Genomic DNA, 22500 nt, shown 5'->3' with positions numbered 1-22500 from the left:
CCCTCACCACACCCACACAACACACACAACACAACCACCACTCCATATATCTGTGCATATTTTATATGTGCATTTATATGTGCATATATATGTATATATCGATGTGCCTATATATGTATAATATATAGTATATATATATGTATATATATATGTATATTATATATGATATATATATCGTATATAATATGGTATATAATATAATGCTATATATAATATGTATATTTAATATATGTACTGATATATATATGCTATATTATGGTATATATATATGTATATAATATATGTATTATATATATGGATATATATATATAGATTATATATATATGTATATTATATATGTATAATATCTGTGTATATATATATGGTATATATATATATATATATATATATATATATATAATGTATATATTTATGTATATATATATTTATAATATACTGTATATATGGGTATAATATCCTACGTAGTCATATATTATGTGTATATATCTGTGCATTATATAGGTGTAATATATGTGTATTATATCGCATGTTACACTATCATGTGTGTGCATATGTGTGTATATATGTGATGTAATACTATATGGTGTATATAGTGTGTACATGTGTGTATATGTGTGTATATGTGTGTGTATATGTGTGTATAGATGTGTGATATATGTATATATATATGTGTATATATTATTGTTTATATCATATCATCAATTTAACGGTAGGTTCATGTCTGAGCCGCTGTGGTCACAGTATGATACTCAATTGCAGTTTTCACGTTGTGATGCTCTTGGAGTGAGTACGTGGTAGGGTCCCCAGTTCCTTTCCACGGAGAGTGCCGGTGTTACCTTTTTAGGTAACATTCTCTCTTATTTCATCCGGGCTTGGGACCAGCACTGACTTGGGCTGGCTTGGCCACCCATTGGCTAGGCAGGCAATCGAGGTGAAGTTCCTTGCCCAAGGGAAACAACGCAGCGGTCGGTGACTCGAACCCTCGAACTCAGATTGCCGTCATGACAGTCTTGAGTCCGACGCTCTAACCATTCGACCACCGCAGCCTTGACGATCATGTGCTTCCATGATTTTTCTTGGGAATTTAGAGCGGTGGTTTGCCATTGCCTTCCGCCCGGTGTTTTTATCGAGTCACCATCTCTATTTACCCGGCACTGACTTGGGCTGACTTGGTCCCCCAGTGGCTAGGCAGGCAATCGAGGTGAAGTTCCTTGCCTAAGGGAAACAACGCGGCGGTCGGTGACTCGAACCCTCGAACTCAGATTGCCGTCGTGACAGTCTTGAGTCCGACGCTCTAACCATTCGGCCACCACGGCCCCTTATGTGTATATATGTGTATATATATGTGTATATATATGTGTATATATATATGTATATATATGTATATATATATGTATATATGTATCTATATATATGTATCTATTGTGTGTATGTATATAGTATATTTATATATGTATATATGTATATATATGTATATATATGTATATATATGTATATATATGCATATATGTATATATATGTATATATATGCATATATGTATATATATGTACATGAAATTATGTATTATATGTATAAAAGCATATATGTATATAAAATAGGTTTTTATATGTATTTATATGTATATAATGTTTTATATATGTTTTATATAGGGATAAAATGTATATAAAAAAGTAAAAAATAATGAAATATATTTTTTGCATTTTATATATAGATAGATAGATAGATAGATAAAAGATAGATAGATAGATGGGGATATATATTGTATGTTTTATGTAATATATATAGTAGATGTAAATATATGACATATAATAGCATTTTTTATGTATGTATAGTATATGTGTATATTTTGTATGTATATATATGGGTAATATGTGTATCTCTCTTTCTCTTCTTGAAATGTAATGTTATATATAAAATTATAAAATTATATAATATATATAATATATATATGTATGTATTATATTTTATATATAAAAATATTATACATATGTATTGTATATGCTTAAAAAACCCTTTAATTTTAAAAAAAACGGGAAAATGGGGAAGGGCTCTTTCCGCCGGGGCCCCGCGCTTAGTCAAAGTTTTTTAGCCCAGAAGAACCCAAAAAAGGGCCCTTTAGAAAAAGGCGGCCCAAATTGACTCTGTGTTGCCGCAGGAGAAAGAAGCTGCTGACGAAATTTGGGCCAAAAAAAAAGGAGAAGATGCAAAAAGAAAAGGGAATATATATAGTAAAATTTTCCAAACCTCGTCTTAGTTCCTTTACGGGGGAAATAAAAGTCTGTGTTTGGCTTTCATGGGAAAAAAAAAATTGTAGAAGTGTTATGTTTTGGGATATATTTTCTTTGCAACAAATTGAAATTTAGGGTTTGGTCGGAAAGGGGAAAAAATTGACAGGGGTTTGGGAGGCTGTAATTTTCCCTCGTTTATTTATATTTTAAATTTTGTATGGACTATGCCCCAAAAAATTGTGTTTATGGCAAAAAGGGATGTTTTTAAACCCATTTTCCCCTTGCTACAAGATTTTACTGCTTTTAAAAAGATTTTGGGTGAATGTTATATGTTGATGATAAAAGCATTGGGTCACATTTGGCTCAAAAAGCAAAAAAAAAAAAATTTAAAAAGAGGTTCGCATTTAGGCCTTTTGGGTCGAACAATACCCTTTTGTCTTAAAAAAATTTAAAACTTTAGGAAATGGTGTGTGGTGTGTTGTGGGTGTGTGTGGGGGTGTGTGTGGGGGGTTGTGTGTGTGTGGGGTGTGGGTACACATTTTGTACAGGGTTTTTGTGCAGGGTGTTGAGTTGGGGAATGGCATAGTAAATCCTGATATTCAGGGGCTTTAAATATTTTTTAAAGAAGTTTGTCCCAAAACATTCAACCCTTGCCCGTCAGTCATTTAATTTTGATGTAAGAATAACATGGGTCAAAAGATAATTTACAAAGTTTGATATCCCGTGTTTTAGGAATATGTTATTTTTCATTTTGATAGAAAATTTATTTTAACAGTCTTCTAATAAATCAATGGCATAAAAATTTTTTGCCCAAATTTAATGGTGGGGATTTATTTTATGTTTCCAATATTTTTCTATATAAAAAGTCATTGTTAAGAAAAAAACCTTTATTATTGGGGATTTTGCAGGGGTATGTCAGAGCAATGGAGGTTTTTTATATTATAGATCCTTAGTTTTTTAATGCATTTCCATGTATACATTATGAGTGTAATGAATATTTGAAAGCATAATTTTGTACCTGAAAACACTGTAAACTAATAAAAATATTGAAAAGATTTGTATATGTATTTATATGTATATTCTATATCTATTTTATGTCAAAAAATATGTTCAGTATATGTACTTGATGAACCAAAACCCCTTTGAGAAAGATAAAGATTTTATCATAATTGAATGTATGATTTACCCTGCAGTCAGAGTTGTCAAAGTTATATATCAGATAGAGCTGCCTCATTAAGGGGCACACTGTCCCACACATAGATAAGCTTTCCCAAACACCTTATATTTAGATTTATTTGCATACAGGCCATGTGTCTACCTCAAACATCTCTGGCTACCTGTTTATGTGTTGTGCCATCTTCACTCATTCTCACTACTGTGTTCATTCAAGAATAACCATGCTGGTTTGTGTTTTTTATTCATTTGCACATATACACACTAAAGTGTATATATTTCATATATATACCACTGCATGGAATATGTTAGATTGATCTGTCTAGTACATTTTAAATATTAATACTGGTTTACCTCTTTTTCATGATTTCTAAGTACTTAAAAAAAAAAAAATTGTTGGTACTTTTTGCCTTAGACTGATAGGGGTAAATTAGGTGATTATTTTTCTGCTTCACTTTGTGATTGATACTAAATTTCCTGCTCTATTAGCTGCATTATGGATCTCTGAACAAGTAAAAAAATATGATTTCATCAGAATAAGTTTTATTACTAATTGTCCACTATTTTCTAACATAATCATTATTACCCAGTTCGTACTTCTGTATTTCGTCTTTAAAGCTCCATAGTTAAAAGTCACTAATCCCCCCCCCCCCAGTCTCCTTTGCTGGTTATTTTTATGGGGGGCTTAGGAGACGGAGATTGTTAACGGTTATAAATGTTACAAATAAATGTCCTAGACATCAAAGGTCATATAGCACTATGGTAAATTATTGTGATGAAAAGGATAGAAATGAGTTAACGATTTGGATGTGTGGATGAAGAAGAGAAAGAAAAGGAAAGGAGAAGAAAAGACCATGCAAAAGTAGCTGAGGTGAGGGCCGAGGTCCAAGGTAGGTGAGCTCCCCTACATTGGGCCGCAGTCTCCTAATCCCCCCATGACAACATCGAGCAAGCGATTGGGGGGGGATAGGAGATGGAGAGTGAGGTCCGATGTAGGGGGTGACCCCTACCTTAGACCTCAACTAATTTTGCATCGTCTTTTCTTCTCCCCCTTTCCTTTTCCTTCTCTTCTTCATCTCCTTCCTCTGTCCACTTTCTAAGGTGTGAGAGTTGTGCCAAAAGGATGAAATGCTGGCTTTGTGTCAATCCAGAATGGGTTCTGGGAGCCATGGGCAAAGTATTCCCTTGGTTAATCGCCTTGCCCTTACCTCTTCTGGGGACCTTGAGGGCTAAGTTTTTTACCCCTCTTATTTCAGGCTCACTCTAATGGTTAATGGTTAAAAGCAAGATAAATGTGCTAGACATCTAAGGTCATGTAGCACTATAGTTAATGTTAGGGAAGGGTGGTTGAGTTAGTGATTAGTTGTCTAAGCTGGGCAAAGGAATTGGTAAGTGAAAGGGTTAGAGTCGGGTGTGGTAAGGAGTTAGATTAGATGGAGGGTATGTATGAGGAAAGAGAATAGGTTGTTGAAACAGAAAGTGTGGGATTCTGTAAGGATGTCTGATAGGTTGGGAGGTCGGTGAAGGGAGGATAGGTGGGGGAAAGCAGAGGTAAGTATGGACGAGACATAAAGGGAATGTGGGGAAGAGACAATGATAATTGGGGATTGGTATTGGAGGATGTGTAAGAAAGGTCTCTTGAAGGCAAAGGATATGACAAAGGTCAGGTCTGTGAGAGCGGAAACCGCGAATATTCCAATGAAGGATAATTATGCTTTAGTGATATAGATTGTAGTATGTTTTGGAGATTTTGAGGGGGAAGCAGCTAGAGGGTGGGATAAGGACCAAGAGTTCTGATATGGGAGAGGTGTGGGAGTTGGTGTTCTACTAGGAGGGGGTAAGGGGATATTTGTGACATAAGGAATTCACGTGTGTAAGGGATAGAGGGGATGGTGGGAGGTTACATAAGGGATTCACGTGTGTATCCAGGAGGGAATGGAAGGGATAGAGGGGATGGTGGGAGGGTTAATGTGGGCGGGGTTGGGGTCGTGGTGGATGGGCTGTGTTGGGAGGGGTTAGGAGGATAGGGTGTAGGGGGGATATCGTTAGGAGGAGGATGAATATCAGCAGTTACTTGCAGTGTGAAAGGAGCAGGAGTTGTAAGATTTGGAGGTTGAGTGTCAGTTTTCATTAAGTAATCTTGAATATTTTCAATAGGTGTCTGAGGAGTGGTTGGGGAGTTTTGGGGGATAAAGGATTTCTTGTGAGGGGGGGAAGAGAGGATTGGTGTCTCAAGCGTAGGGGCAAAGGAAGGTGGAGTGTGTGTGTGGTAGGGGAAGAGGGGGCGGAACGTTGTTCTGTCTGTTACGGGTAGTGCGAGGAGGGAGAGAGGAAGGTGTTGGGGTTGTAGTGGTGATTGGAGTATCTGTAGTAGAGATTGGAGTGTCTGGGTTTAGGATGGCAAAAGAGTTTGACTGGGGAAGGTAGGAGGTAGAAGAGGGGGAGTTAGATGTAGGTGGGTGGGTTTAGGAGAATTGGTAGAATGAGCAGTATTACTGGATAAGGAGTAAGAGAGAAACCACGTCGACGTGCTTCTGTCTGGCTTCACGTAGTGTGAGTCCAAGTTTGAATCTGAGAGTTGCTACCTCAGACTCAAATTTGTAGGTGGGACAGCCCCTATAAAAAACATTATGGGGGCCGCCACAGTTGGCACATGTGCGTGATTGTGCAGAGCAGTTAGATCGGGTATGGCCAGGTTGGGCACATAGTGGGCATCTGGCTGTGGAACGGCAGTGTTTGGCTGGATGTCCTAGACGCCAACAATTTTGGCACTGACGTGGAGGAGGTTGGTATGGACGAACAGGGAGGGAGTCTCCTCCTAGGTAGACGTTAAAGGGAAGGTCATGTCTACGGAAGGTAATTTTGGCTATGTTAGTGGGTTTCTTTCGATGACCTCTGGGGGAATGGAGTAGCATTGTACTGATGTTGCATCATAGTCTGTGAGACAGGCAAGTAGGTCTTCTCCACAGTCTGACCAATCTTTGTCATAGACTGGCAATTTGCTGGGGAGATTGAAACTGTTCCGGTGCAAGTATTGAGGGTTGGATGGGGTTCTGCAAGGATGGGGTTACCATATAGGTCAGTTAGTTTGTAATGCTATAGCTTGGTTTTCGGATGTTACTGTGACAAGACGGGAGCGGTCAGGTCGGCTACGGAAAGAGACTTTACCTACTTGTTTTTGGAGACATTGTTGGAAGAGAAGGGTGTTGTCAGAGTAGGGAGCTGTGGGAGGGATCACGAAAAATTGGTCCCATTTGGCTGCACTAAAGAGAGTATTCAAGATTGTTGTAGAGATAGGGGTAGTAGAAGGGCGGGGGCGTGATGAAGATGGAGTAGTGTTGAGGGAGGTAGTGTTATGGAGAGGTGGGCAATAAGGCTGTAAGGTATTAATAAGGGAGGATGGGGTGGTTGATGTTGGAGGTTGTGGGGATAGAGGTGTTGAAGTTGAGCATGCTGGAAGAGTGGAAATGTTCCTTAAGGGTTGATTGTTGGCTACTGTACTAGTAGGCATTGATGAGGGGGTAGTTATTGCAGTGTTCGGAGCTGTGGTCAAAGGAGAGCCTGGGGTCAGGGAATCGGGTGGGTTAACATCGTTGTGGCTATTTGATAAAGGGGCAAGCCTCATTGCCCCTAATAGTGGGGATATGTTTTCATTACTGGCCATGGTAAGCCTGGTTATGTTGGGGATAAAAACAGTCCACCCCTCAGGGTCCCCTTGAGGGGTAAGGGCTAGGTAACAAATCAGGGGAATACCGTGCCCATGGCTCCCTCAGGCCGTTCAGGACTGGCACAAAGTCAGCCTTTCATCCTTTCAGCACGGCTCTCACACCTTAGGAGGTGGATAGCAGAAGGGTTTGGTGAAGGGACAGAAATGAAAAGTGGGAAGGAAAAAAAAAGGCCATGCAAAATTAGTTGAGTCGAGGGCCGAGTCCCAAGGTTGGGGAGTTCCCCATCATTGGGTCCCAGTCTCCGCCTCCTAAGCCCCCCCACGACAACAACGGGCAAGGGATTGGGGGGGGCAGTCTCACTCTAGGCAATAATTTTTTACCTTTATTAGAGGCATTAAGGCTTTTTCATCAACTAGTTTGGTTTGTTTTTGGTTTCCCCTTGTGCCCTTTGACCCAGTCCGACCGTACCAAAACCCCCCCTTTGGTGTTTGCTGTACTCTATCTTTCCGAAATACCCAGGTCTTTATCAACCTTATAAAACACCCTTCCTCCTACCAACTCCCCCTATATCCCTACGCAACTTTCTCCATTGTTTTCCCCCCCCCCCATATATCTCATAATTTGAATTGCCTTCCCCCCTTTATTGTCACAAAAACCCCCCCCTTTCCTCCCTTTTTTATTTTTTCCCTTTTTGAGATCTCTTTTTTTTTTGGCCAGCCATTGGGTCAATTTTGGATTCCCCCTACACCCCCTTACTCGAGAATACCCCTAATCCAACAATGTCAAAAAAAACGGTGGCAAAGTTTCTTTTTGCATCTTTTCAATTGCATGCCTTGCGAAATGCCGAGCTTGGGCTTATTACTTGAGACCTAAGGTACCTACCCCCCTTTTCCAACTTCCCCCTGTTATTTTTTTTGTTTTCCCTGATGACTGTCCTATTTTTTTATTATTGAAATTTTCTGCACACCAAGGTCTAGTGCAATACAAATCTAAAGGGTAGGGACAGGGGAAAACCCCTCGGGAAAGAAAGTCTTGTCATAAGGGATGTTTGTAGTTTTTCGAATGGTAAACAGGAAAAACAAACAAAATGCCGACATAAAAGGGTCATTTTTATGGGAAGTTTTGTAGCAAAAAGGATAAATAGATTTAAAAATATGGAAAAAGGGACAGAAGAAAGGGTAAAAAGAAAAGAAAAGAAAGAGGAGAAAAAAAGATCCGCAAAATTAGTGAGGGGGTTGAGGTCTAAGGAGGGTCAGTTTGCCCCTAACCCCCCCCACAGAGAAGAGCAAGGGTTTGGGGGGGGAAGGGTCTGTGAAAAGATGTCCTGAGTCGACAAAGATGCGGGGCAGTACGTGTACTATTTCATGGGCCAAAGCCACCGTTGCCAAGATTAGCTTCCATGAGATGCCCTCCCCCCAAGAAGTTTTTGGAGTGCTGCCGTCCATCCATATAAATTTATTCCCTTCAAATAAAATTTTTGTATTCCCACCCCATAAACTGGGCCTCACAGTTGGCCCCAAAATGTATTTTTAGGAGTCCCCTGTCTACAATTTGAATCTGGGGTAGTATTTCTCGATTTAAAAAGGGCCCTAACTTACAGGGGCCGACAGAAGTATGGAAGGGGTTTTTTCCTTTCCCTTTTCCAGTATGCCCTTCATCCCCCCCCCTTGTCTTCTCAAATGTTGTAGATTTTCCCCTAAACCCTTCCAAACTAGTCCCTCCCATAGTAAAATTTCTTTCAGCCTAACCCAGTCTCCAATCTTTTTAACACTCCCGGGCCCCACCCCCTCCCCACCTAAATTTCCCACCCCACCCCTATACTTACCCCTACCCCCACCTTCCTCTGCTCCCTGGACATCACCCCCCTTTTACCCCCACAAGAAAACCTTTGTATCCGCCCCAACCCCCCAAATTCCCTTGTGTGTTGGGAAGGGAGGGAACATGAAAAGGAAAACTGCAAAAGAGCATTTAAAATCAAGGGTAATAGGGATAAAAAGGGTGTTGGAGAAGAGAAAAATCGGGAGAGAAAAAGGGAAAGGGGGGAAGGGTGGTAAAGTTTTGGGAAAGAATATCAGGAGGGAGGGACCGAAAAGATGTTGGACATAATGGAGGCCAGGAGCATTAGGGGAAGTGATAAGAATAAAAGGAAGGAAGGGGGAATGGTGATTCCCCCGGAAGAGAGGTGGGGTGTTTTTGGGTGGTGGGAGGAAGAGGGGTAGGGGGGAATTGGGTGGGGGGAGAGGATCGGCAAATATTTTAAAGTAGAGCGAAAGGAAAAGGGGTTTTGAGGGGGATGGGAACTAGGATTTCTGGGGCAGTTTGGAACTTTTGATTTCCCGTTTTTTGGGGGGGTTTGGTGGGGAAAGGTTTTAGAAAAAAGGTTTCTTATTGGGAAGGGGAAAAGGGGTGAGGGGCAGAGTATATTCAGCTTTCGACAGAGCAGCTCTTTAAAAACTTTGGGAAACCCATGGCCTGAAAAGCGAGCAATTTAAAAGGTCGCCCAATTGGGACATACAGGGCAGCAGGGTTCGAGTGGGTGTTTTGTTTGGGGGGTAAAAAACCAAATTTGACATGACGAGAAAAAAGGTCAATAGGGGGAAGGGGAGGCACTCCAAAATAAACTTAGAGGAGGAATGTCTATTTAACTAATTTGGAAATTTTGGGGTAGGAAAATTAAAATTTACCTTTGGGAGGAATAGTGTAGCCTGGGTGCTCTGATTTAAGTTTACAAGGCATGCAAGCAAAAATTTTTACAGTCTGACAGTCTTGCATAGACAGGCAAACACCCGGGGAGACAGAAATAGTTCTGGGGAAAGTATTAAAGGGGTGAGTGAGGTGGGAGGGAAAAGGTTTTCCAGTGAGGTCAGAGGGAATGTAATGACAAACTTGGGATCAGATGAACTGTGCAAGGATGAACAATTGGAATGAGCCCCTTTCCCTTCCCTTTTTTAAAAGCATCATTGGGAAAAGGGGAAATTTTCGAGCAGGGGTATTGGGAAACAAAAGAAAAAATCCATTTGGCGGGCCAAAAAAGGGACCATCAAAAGGTTTGCAGGTGGGGAAAAGTTGAAGGACAAGGGGAGAGGAAGTGGGTGGTAGGAGAGAGGTGTACGTTGGGGGGAGAACATGAGGATGAATGTATTTAAAAGGGGGGTGGGGGGGGACAATGAAAAAAAGCGTAGTGGAAAAACGAGCGGGGTCGGAACCAAGAAAAATTTGTTGCGAATGGGGAAGGAAAAACCATAGGGGTTTGGGTGGCAAACTGAGGGAAAAACCCTGCCATGGCTTCCGGAGGGACACAAAGCCCGTTTATCCTTTTGATGGCTTTTACCCTTTGGGTGGGCAGAAAGGGGGGAAAAAAAGAAGGGAAAAAGGGGGGGGAGAGAAAAGGCCATACAAAAATTTTTTAGGGAAGGGGCTGAGATCCAATTTGGGGATCCCCAAAAAGGGCCCCCGTACGGGTTCCTAAGCCCCCCTCAAAAAGAACCAAGGGGTTAGGGGAAGTGGAGGGTGTACTATCAAAAATGGTAAAGGCATTCGCAGACTTTTAGTGAATGGACGGGTGGCAAATCTGAGGTCCGGTCATACACACAGGTATAAGCATACGAGATACAAGAATTAAAACCTATCTTTAAAATGATCACTGTTCTTCCACATACTCCCAAGAAGTTAAAACTTGCATTTAGCACAAAATAGTTAAGGAGGGAAGGTAAGTTTTTTAGTTACTGCCCCAAAGGGGAAGTTTTTTGCCCGGAGGGGGATATTTTGAATTGATTTTTATTTGCCAGTCAACAACCACAGAAAAACCTCCGATATTTAAAGAATCTTTATACAAAAATCTTAAAGTTCTTAAGCTAAAAGATTTTTTCAAAGGGAAATAAAAAGAAAATTGGGCTAGGAATTTTTATTAAGGTTAAAAAGATTTAAACCCAAAGAAAGAATCTATCAGTCATACAGCGGTCATGAAAAAAATCCTTTTAAAGAAAACAAAAACGGCAATAACTGCAAAAAAGTCAAAATTTTTGAAAAGCAAAAAAACGTCCCCCTGAGTGACATTTTTTATTGCGTAGTTTTTTATACCCAAATTAAAAGAAAAAAAGAGAAAAAACCAATTTTTCAGGGAAAATTAACTGTCCATAATCAGTCAATGAGTGGTGGGTCAAGTCTTTCCCAAACAAAAAAAACAACGTTGGGGGAAAAAAAAAATCATAAACCAAAATAAAGTCTTTATAAGTTTTCCCAAAACATGAAAAGTGGAGGCAAGGGTGCATTTGAATTTAATTTCCTTCAATGGCTTTCTCTCAGGAAAACAGATGATTTGATTATAATTTTTATTTATTTTTATTTTTATTATTATTATTATTAATTTTACATGCCACCATACACAACATACAGGAACATTGCACTGGCCATCTTCTGAATAAAGAAAATTAATTATTGAAAAAGTTCCTATGTTATAAAATAACCCATAAAATATTGAACTCTAGTCTGAGGTCATCTGCAATGCCCTTGCAAGGAAGTCTGTTAGTCAACAGACATGGCATCATCTTCATCCTTGTCCTGGTCTTTGCCCTTCTCTTCTTTCTTCTTCTCCTCCTCCTTTTTACTCCCTTCTTCCTTGTCCTTCTTCTTGCCCAGAGCCTGGAATTATGTACATAATCCCAGTATAAATATTCTATCAAGCAAACAAAGCAACAAATCATATTTTATCAAGCAACATAAACCAGGAATTTCAATCTTAAATAAAAATGATGTTGTTGACAGTTTTCCAGCAATTTGTTTGTTTACTAGACAAACATTTCTGTTTATACAAGAATCTTAGCATTTATAACCTTCCTCACACACAAACGAAGTCACTCAACATGTCCAAATAATCTTTCATTCCTCTGCGCGCTACCAAGCCCAATTCCCACAAAACTTCTTGAACGAACAACTACTGCCACTCACCTTGATGAATGCTTCCATGTCGCAGGAAGCAGCGGCCAGCACAGCGTCCTCGCCCAGACCGAACTGGTTGATCAGCGGACCTAGCTGCCCAGACTGCAGAGCGCTGCTAAACAAGCTTACAGCCTGGAAGGTTATAAATTTGCATGATGAACTAGGGTGTTTTCCTTATGAGCTAGTTCAGCCACCTACCTCTTTCAAATTGGTTTAAACTTTATAAATCATGTATGCTTCTAGTTTTAGGACGGTCTCTATAATTTTTTGCTAGACAAACAATTGCAATAGTTCCACAAAAGCAAAATTGTGAACATGAGAAAGAGAGAAGGAAAGAAAGATAAAAACAACTTCACAGGGACAGATACTTCAGGGCCATTTATTTTAAACTGCAATTTGGAATTCTTGTTCTATCTAAAACCTATGAAGAAATTGAAATTCTTTGCCAACAATCATACTTCATTGTTTCTAGAAGATAATTATAAATAAGCAAACACTATACAAGTACACAATAAATAATTTGCTTGCCTAACCTGCGGAACGGGGGGATGGACCTTTGCCCCGCAGCGCCAGGGGGCGGCAGTCCTGGGGAGGGCGGAAGATACGGCCGCGCGGTTGACAAAGTCTGTTGGTCGGGATTGGCTGAAAAGCCTCACCTCAGGGCCCCAAACCCAAAATCCACTAAAAATTTGGAAAATTTAAAAAGCTCATTAAAATTTTCACCTTGGTGAAAAAATGGGACCTGTTTTAGTAGTTTTGAATTATTAAACCTCAAAAATTGAAGCAAAAAAAAAAGCCCTTTTACCTGGAACTCGAGGTGACCAGAAGCACGGGGGGGACGAGATCCCTGAAAAAAAGTTCGCAAGTCCCAACTGGTTTGGGCCAAAACATTTCCAGATCTGAGGTACACTGCGGGGTTTCCGTTTTGCTCCCTGGGCTGAGTTGCAAGGGTATTGCAGCATTTCAGCCAAATTTAAAAAAAGGAGCCACCCCCTCAGCAAATTTTAAAATACTATTCTGAACCCGAAATCTTTTAAAACCCACCATAATTTTTCAAAGGAAAAGTTACTGGATATTTTTAGAGAAATTTCCCCTGAGTGGGGTGGGACTGGGGTGAGGTGGGGTGGTGGTCGAGGGGGGGGTGGTGCCCTGGTCTTTTGCGGGGGTAGTACTGCTGCTGTTTCCACGCCACTGCGGCTCCCCCGTTGCCAAACTACTGAAAAGAGATCACTGACAATCAAAAATTAAAACCAAAACCAAAAAGGAACTATTTTTGACTTTTTTGAAAAGGGATAAGTGCACAAATTTTAGGAAGATGTTTTTTTTAAAACTAATAGAAATTCACCTACTTTTTTTTTTTTTGATTTTTTACGAAAAATTCAGCCCCCAAAAAAGAGCATTGCCAACCCCAAATTAAAAAACAAAGCTCTAACCGGGGCCAAGCAGTTGGCAAGGCGGCACCCCTGCCCAGAATTTGCATAAACGCTGCTGGGTGTTGCCAAACAATTTGGATGCCCCGACTCCGCAGGTTGGAGATGTCGGAGCTCAGGACTGGGTTGGGGGGTGGAGCCCGTTGATCTCTGCGAATTAGGTGTCGGGGGGTTGTTGAGCAGCTCGTTGACCTTGCGGGCGTTGTCCTCGTCCTTGTCACTCTTGGGCTCCTGCAGCACAAGGCGTTGGCAGGTTTAAGAGTTAGCTTGGCTGCTGTGGCTTGCAAGTATCACTCCCACTTTTGCATAAATAAGTGAAAGTGAAAGAAAAAGATATATATATATATATATAATATATATTTTATTATATTTGCATATGTGATATATATGATATTATTATATAATGCTATGTGTATACATATAGCATATGGTATAAATATGAATGTGTATACATATTGATATGTTTACTATAGCATATTTTATAATATATGCATATGTGTAAAATATAGCTATGTGATAATATATGCATATGTGTATACATATATGCATATGTGTATACATATATGCATATGTGTATACCCTTTTGATATGTGTATACTATAGCATATTTTAACTAATGCATAGGGGTTTTACATAATGCATATAGTGTATATATATAATATTAATAATATGTTGCTATATATATAAGCATAATTATATATAATATGCATATATATATACATATATATATAAGTAAATATTGATACATAAATTAATATATGTAACATATATATATGTATACAATATACTATATATAGTATAAATATATATATGTATAAAATTTTATATGTATATAAAATTTTAATTTATATATAGTATACATATATATGATACATTATATTTATTAGTATACATATGATGATATATTATAATATGTTATATATAATGAACTTATTTGTATACATTATATATGTAAATTATATATAGTATACATAAATATTATATGTTTATTTATTAATAATGTATTATATAATGTATATATATATTTTTTATATATGTTGTTATTATTTCATATATATTGTTTTTTTAATGATATTATAATATTAATACTATAACTATATATATACATATATACACAATATATATACTATTAAATATTATTAATTTATATGTTATATTAAAATGTATAATATATATTACTATAGGGATTATATTATATGTTATAATATGTATATTATATATATGTATATATATATATGTATATTATATAGCATAATATGTATAATATATGTAACTATTGTATAAGATATGTAACATATATTTTAAAAATATGTTATATATAATTTTATATATATGTATAATTTTTTATATATATATGATAAATATGAATATATAAATATATATATAAATTTAAAATAATTTAATACATATAACACATATTATAAAACTATTACCATATATATTACACATATTATATACACATTATTATATGATATAATAATAAAAGTATAATTATTGTATATAATATTTTTTAAATATATATGTATATTATTATAAATTTTATTAATGTTTTAAAATTATAAAATTTATATATATTTATTAGATTAATTATAATAGTTTTATATTAATTATATATATTTTATGATATAGTATAATATATGTATTATATATGTTAATATGTAATATATTGTAATAATAAAAGATATATATATAGGTATATATATTTATAATATGTATATATTGTTAATATGTTTTTTATATAAGTATATATAGGTATATATTATGTATATTTTAAAATGTATATTATATGTATATAATTTTAGTATTTTATAATGTATTATTTTATTATTAATTATTAATATATGTAAATATTATATGATAAATATGATAAATTATAATATATATTTAAAATTATTAGTATATATATAAATAGTATTAATAGTTATATATAAAGTATATTATAATAATATTATATATATGTATTTATAATTAATAATATAATGATATAAAGGTTTTATTTATATATTATAATAAGATAAGTATATATAAGTATAAGATGCTATATATGTTAAATATGTTATATATATATATTGTATTTATATATATATTTTATATATTAAATATAAAGGGATAAAGGGAAATTTTATATAATAGTATATTTATATTTTAAAAATTAAAAAATATGTAAAATATTTTTAAAAATATTAATTATATATTATTTTAAAAATAATTATATGAAAAAAGTTACATTATTAAAAATATATATCAAATATATACTAATATAAACATATATAAATTTCAAATATATAAATAAATAAAAATCATATATAATATATTAAAGACTTTTTAAAAAATATATAATATTAAAATTATAAAAAAACATAATATTACATATATATATACATATAAATTAACATTTAATTAAAAAATTAAAACAAAATATATAAAATTAAAATATACAATATACATAATATTATATACAATTATAAAATATAATAAATATAACATAATTATTAAATATATCATATAATTTTAAAAATATATAAAAAAACATATATATATATACACATAATAAAAATTATACAAATTTTCATTATATAACAATATTTAAAAATTTTAAAAAATAATATAAATAAAAATTATAAATAAAATATATATACAAATAAATAATAATATAATATTAAAAACATATATAACTTATATATACATATATATAACAATAAAATTACATATATTTATTATATATATACAAATAAAATACTATTTTTAAACATAAATAATATATTTATAACATATATAAATAAAAATATACAAAATAATATAAAACATATTAAAATAAAAACAAAAGTATAAATATATAAAAATATAATATACATATATTATACATAATATTTTTATACATATATATAACATATATAAATATAAATACATATATATATTAAATATATATATAATATATATGAAATAATAAAATTTATACATTAAAAAATATACATAATATAAAATTTCATATATAAACCAAAATATTTAAAAGTAAAAATATTTTACATATATAACATATATATATACATAATAATATATATAAAAAAATTTTTCATTATATAATAATAAAATTACAATTATATATACAATAAAAAATTTTAAAATAAAATTAAAATTTTAAACAATATATTAAAAATATTAAAATTATAAATTTTTTATATATAATATATTATAAATATATTTTAATATATAATTATTTTAATATTATTATAAATTATTTTTTAATTTTTAATAATATATATGAAATTTAAAATAATAATATTATATAAATTTTTAAATATATATAATATATATTACAATATAATACAAAATTTTAAAATATACATATAATATAAATAAAAAATATATAAAAACATAATATATACATAGAAAATATATTATATATTAAACATCTATATTAAAAATATAAATTATAAATTTATATATACAATAATATATATACTTATATAAAACTATATATTATATAAAATATTTAAAATAATTTTAAATTATAATTATTAATTATAATTAAATATATAATTTAATATAATATATATATATATAAAGTATAATATAATAAATATATATAATGATATAATATATATTTAAATTTTTACATATATATAATAATAATAAGAAAAAAACAAGAAAACAAAAATAATAGAATAATACATTTTAATAAAATTATTAGAATATAATATAAAATAATTAAATATAAAATATATATAAGATTAAAAAAATATAATAAAATATTATATATTTTAATTATAATAAAACAAATATAATAAAATGATATATATATATATATATAAAAAAAAATATAAAGATAAAATATTTAAATTTTTTTAAAAATATTAGAAAAATAAAATAGATTTTTATAATATATAATAATATATTAATATATTAATATATATAATATATGATATATTAATATTTAATATTTACAAAAATTTTAGATATATAATTTAAAATAAATTAATATAGCAATATAATTAATTTTATATATTATATATATTATAATATATTATATATATCTATATATATAAATACATATATTTTATACAAATATATATTAAAAATTTTTTATATCAAAAAATTACATATATATAATTATATTATACTATATATTACAATATATTATATTATTTAAAATATTAAATATATATTTAAAAAATATAATATATTCATTATTAAAAATTATATATATATACATTTCTAAATATATAAATTTAAATTTATAATATAATATATATATATACATTTATAATTTTTAAAATTTTATAAAAATATTTTAATAAATATAAAATACATATAAATAATATAATATAAATATAATAATAATTAGATATATATAAAATATATATTTAATATAATAATACAAAAATAAAAATAATAAAAACTTTTAAAAATAAATATTAATATATAATACCAAATATATACATATATATTATAAAATTTTATATAAAATTTAAAATATATTAAAATTTTTTAATAAATTTAAATATATTCATAAAAATATATATAATCAAATTATATTAACAAAAATATATTTAATTTTAATATACATATATTTTATTAAAATAAATTTTTAAAATTATATAATCATATATATTAATTTTTTAAATTATCTAAATTCTATATATATAATATATTTTTAAAAATATATTAGAAATTTTTATATTTTTTAGATGAGATGGAGATTTATTATTTTATTTAAGATCTTTTTTATATAATTATTATTATTAATTTTTATATTTAAATAATTTAATAGTTTTTATATTAAGAATATAGATTAATTTTTTAGATTTTTAAATTTTATTTATGTAGATTATAAAAATAATTTTTTATAAAATTATTAAATTAAAATTATTATTATGGTAATTATTAGAGAGATGATTTTATTATTTTGTTTAAATTTTTATTTTTAAAAATTTTTATTATATAGTAGTTTTTTTAAGAATAAATATATATAAATATATATCTATAAATATATATATGTTTTTTAAAAAAGAATATGGGGAAGAGAGGAAAGAAAGTAAAATTTTTAAAAATAAAAAAATAATTAAATTAAATTTAATTCTTAGATATTGATGTATTAAAAAGTTGGTTATTATTTTAAAAAGAAATTTTAAAAAAAAAAAAAAAAAAAAAAAAAAAAAAAAAAAAAAAAAAAAAAAAAAAAAAAAAAAAAAAAAAAAAAAAAAAAAAAAAAAAAAAAAAAAAAAAAAAAAAAAAAAAAAAAAAAAAAAAAAAAAAAAAAAAAAAAGTAAAAAAATGGTGAAAAGGGGGTTTGAAAAAAATTGGGGAAATGTTTTAAAAATTTATGAAAAGAAAAATTTTTTTATTAAATAAATAAAAAAATTTGATTAAAAAAAAAAATAAAAAAATAAAATAAAAAAAATAAAAAAAAAATTTTTTTTTTTTTTTTTTTTTTTTTTTTTTTATTTTTTTTTAAAAAATTTTTTTTTTTTTTAAAAAAAAAAAAAAATTTTTTTGTTTATTTTTTTATTTATTTTTTTTATTTAAATTTTTTCTTTTTTTTTTTTTTTTTTTTTTGGGGTTATTTTTTTTTTTTTTTTTTTTATTATTTTATATATTTTTTTTTATGTATTATTAATTATGTAGTATTTTTTATTATTATTATATATATATTTTTTATATATTATTATATATATTTATATTTATTTTTATTATTTTTATTATTTTTATGTTTTTTGTATTATTATTTTATTATGGTATTAATTTATTTTTTGTATTATTATTATTGTTTATATTTTAATATATATATATATATATATAATATATTTTTTAATAATTATTATTATGATAGTTAATTTAAACATACTGGGAGAGAGAGAGAGAAAGAGACACGGACTCAAAAAGTAAGAAACCCACCTGCAGCCAGAAGAAGAGACGACGGCTCGAGGACTTGAACTTGAGGACGTACACTCGGCCAGTCGTGCACTGACTCACCCGCTTGTACTGCATCATCAGGGAAATATTATCCTGATTGTTTAAAAAACAGGAGCGGGGTTTATGAAGTAAAATACAAATGGCTGACAAGGTGCTCAGGAAACTTGAGCAATGTAATAATAAATAGAAATTAATAATGATAATGACAATCACTCCTGAATCATCATTATTAAATACAACGCTAATAACAACTAGCCTATCTAAAGAGAAAAAACTCAAATATGGAATCAACCACTAAAAGGGGTCAAGACAAGATGGGAAACTAATGCGCCAACCAAACCACACCCTTACCTCCTCAACTGTCCCATCCGGGTCCTTCCCAGCAAATGCTTAGGGCGTCGCCGCCTGGTACAAGTACCCCTGCCCCTTCCTTTTTCGGGATGGACATTTGCCCTTTTCATTACATTTTTCCCGGGGCCTGTCAAGTGGAAGAGAACAGCGGATTTTGGTATCTGATTGCTTTTTACAATAATAGCAAGACATCTGTAACAAAAGGTACATTCTTTATGACTAATGCTGAAAAGAAAAGCATAAGAATGAAAAAGTCTACAAAAAGATGTTGAATCATTCCAAAATACTATCCCCTTGGGATCCCCTTTCCCCCATCTTTGAGTGTTAATACACGTTACAGAAAACATAAATCATCTTTGAGGACTCCCATACAAAATACATAAATACCATTCTTTAATGTTTTTTGGGGGTTTTTGGGGTGCGTGCGGTTTTGTTGGGGGCTGGGGGGTGTGTGGTGTGTGTGTGTGTGGAGGTTTTTGGGTGTGTTTGTGTGTTTTTGTTGGTGTTTGGGTGGTGTGTTGTGTTTTGTGTTTGGGGGGGGGGGGAGGAGGGGGGATGGGGGGAGGAGGAGAAGGAGGAGAAAAGAGAGAAGAGAAGGGAGGGGAGAGAGAGAGAGAGAGAGAGGGGAGGGGGGGAGGGGGAAAAGAGGGAGAGGGGGGGAGAGAGAGAAGAGAAAAGAGAGGGAGGGGGGGAAGAGAGAGAGGGGGGAGAAGAGAGGGGGGGGGGGAGAGAGAGGGGAGAGGGGGGAAAAAGGGGGGGGAAGAGGGGGGAGGGGGAGGGGGAGGGGGGGGGGAGGGGGGAGAGAAGGGGAGAGGGGGGGGGGAGGGGAGGGGAGAGAGAGAGGGGAGAGAGAAGAAAGAGAAGGGAAGGGAGAAAAAAAAGGGGGGGGGAAAAAAAAAACAGTTGGGAAGAAAAAGATACAACACGCCAAACGGATGCAGAAAAATTAAAAATACTACCTCTTAAAGGCATAAAAGAACAAATTGCATAAATTGCACTGGACAAATCAAAGATACTAATACATTCGGATAAAAATCAGTAACGAAGCAATATTATGCAATAACCGCAGGAAAGGTTAGCAAACTACCTCCATATATAGTGGGCTTTTACATTTTATTGGCAATCTGAACACCAAATAAGAAACCAGTTCAAGTTCTATCTTCCCGGGATGTTAGAGGATTATTTGCCTTTGCTGGAGGAGGCCAAAAACAAATCACTTTTGCCCTTTTTGTCTGGAAAAAACACACTCTTTCCAAGCACAACTTTCCTCTTAAATGACATTTATTCGTAAGGGAAAATTCTCTATAGTACGGACACACTCTACCCCTTCATTCGCACTTTGTGCCAAATTACAGAAAAAGTGACATTAAGAACTTTGGCTGGGTGAGGGTGTTGGGGACTTAGTCTCCAAGCGGTGAGTGCACCGCACATTTTCATTATTTCGCGGTAAATAAAGGTCACTGCAGCTGTACCTGTGTTGTTTATTACTCTATTTCAAATGCTCTACTAGTTGGCAGTATTCATTTCCCTCCATCTTTGTGCACTTCTCTCAGTAACATTAACCAAAAGATTTATTTGACAACTAAGGGGTGTCGATGGGGGTGCCCCCCCAACACCCCAGCAAGCACTGTCTTCGTGTCATTATGCATGGCAAAATACAGCTGAAACTCAGGGGTACAGAGTAGTGCTTTTAAAATTTTTTCCCCTTTAAATTTTTGGTTACATTTGTGTCTGCACATATTTTTTTTCTAGCTACTAACACTTTCATCTATAAGAATATTATCTTCAGTTTTTCCCAGCTCAGTGCCTCCATACCATACAGATAAATTTTTCATCCAAATCCACTTGAAGCTTGACAGATGACCTATAAACAATTGACCTATAAATGATGACCTATAAATGAATCCAACATGATGGTGTCATGGCATCAAGCAACTGCACTTGGGCAGAGGCCAACAAACCTCCCCCCCCCATTCATTCTGGCAAGATAGAGCTCAGACCAGTTCCTCTCTCTAAGATAAGTCACCATGAAGGTCGTCCAAAAGCTCTATCCTCCCTGAATCATGCAGATGGCCTTGGCCTGGGTACCAAAGGGCATGGAGAGGGTGACACTCTACACACACACACACACACACACACACACACACACACACACACACACACACACACACACACACACACACACACACCAGTTTATAAACACTTAAACCAAATACCAAAATGAGAGAAAGGGGAAAGAGATAGAGTAGAGAGAGAGAGGATGAAAGAGACAAAGGTAAAATTTTTATGGATGCACTAGGCCAGGGCCAACTGATGACACTATTCCTACAGAGGATGAAAAGTTGTAGTCGTCGGTACTGGAAATAACCTGCAGGCACGAACGGTAACACAACAGCCAAAGGAAAAGGCTCGCAGAAAGCGCCAGCCAGAGCCTATGCTAACCTCTATCTTGTCGTGCATACCAAACTGAAAACAGAGTTGGCCTGGGGATTGCTGAATAAATTTTGTGAAGCAGACTCGGACTCCTCTCCCCTCAGGCGAGCGGGCCGGCATTGCAGAGAAATACCGCCATGGACACAATAAGGCAATTTCTTATGTTTCACACAGTCGTCCAAGCTTGCCAATGTTACCCCTCCTTTAAACGATCCAAGCTGTAAAATGCAAGAACCTCCAATCACTGCAGACGATACCAATGAAAGCACCGGCAACGTTGGCAAAGGCCCCGCACAACTCGGAGACTAAGCCCCATTGCTCCAGCCATTCCTGCGAAATCCACAGCCACCGTTGTGTGAACCAAA

At 33.0% G+C, this 22500-nt stretch overlaps 1 pseudogene; it reads right to left on the bottom strand.

The window, feature by feature from the left end:
* Positions 1 to 11400: 11400 nt before the first annotated feature.
* Positions 11401 to 22500, bottom strand: part of LOC119599076 — a 12563-nt pseudogene continuing 1463 nt past the window's right edge.

The sequence above is a fragment of the Penaeus monodon genome, chromosome 42 (genome assembly GCF_015228065.2).
Source record: "Penaeus monodon isolate SGIC_2016 chromosome 42, NSTDA_Pmon_1, whole genome shotgun sequence".
Classification (NCBI taxonomy): Eukaryota; Metazoa; Arthropoda; class Malacostraca; order Decapoda; family Penaeidae; genus Penaeus; species Penaeus monodon.
Note: the sequence above shows the minus strand (reverse complement) of the source record. Positions and strands in the feature narration are given on the sequence as shown.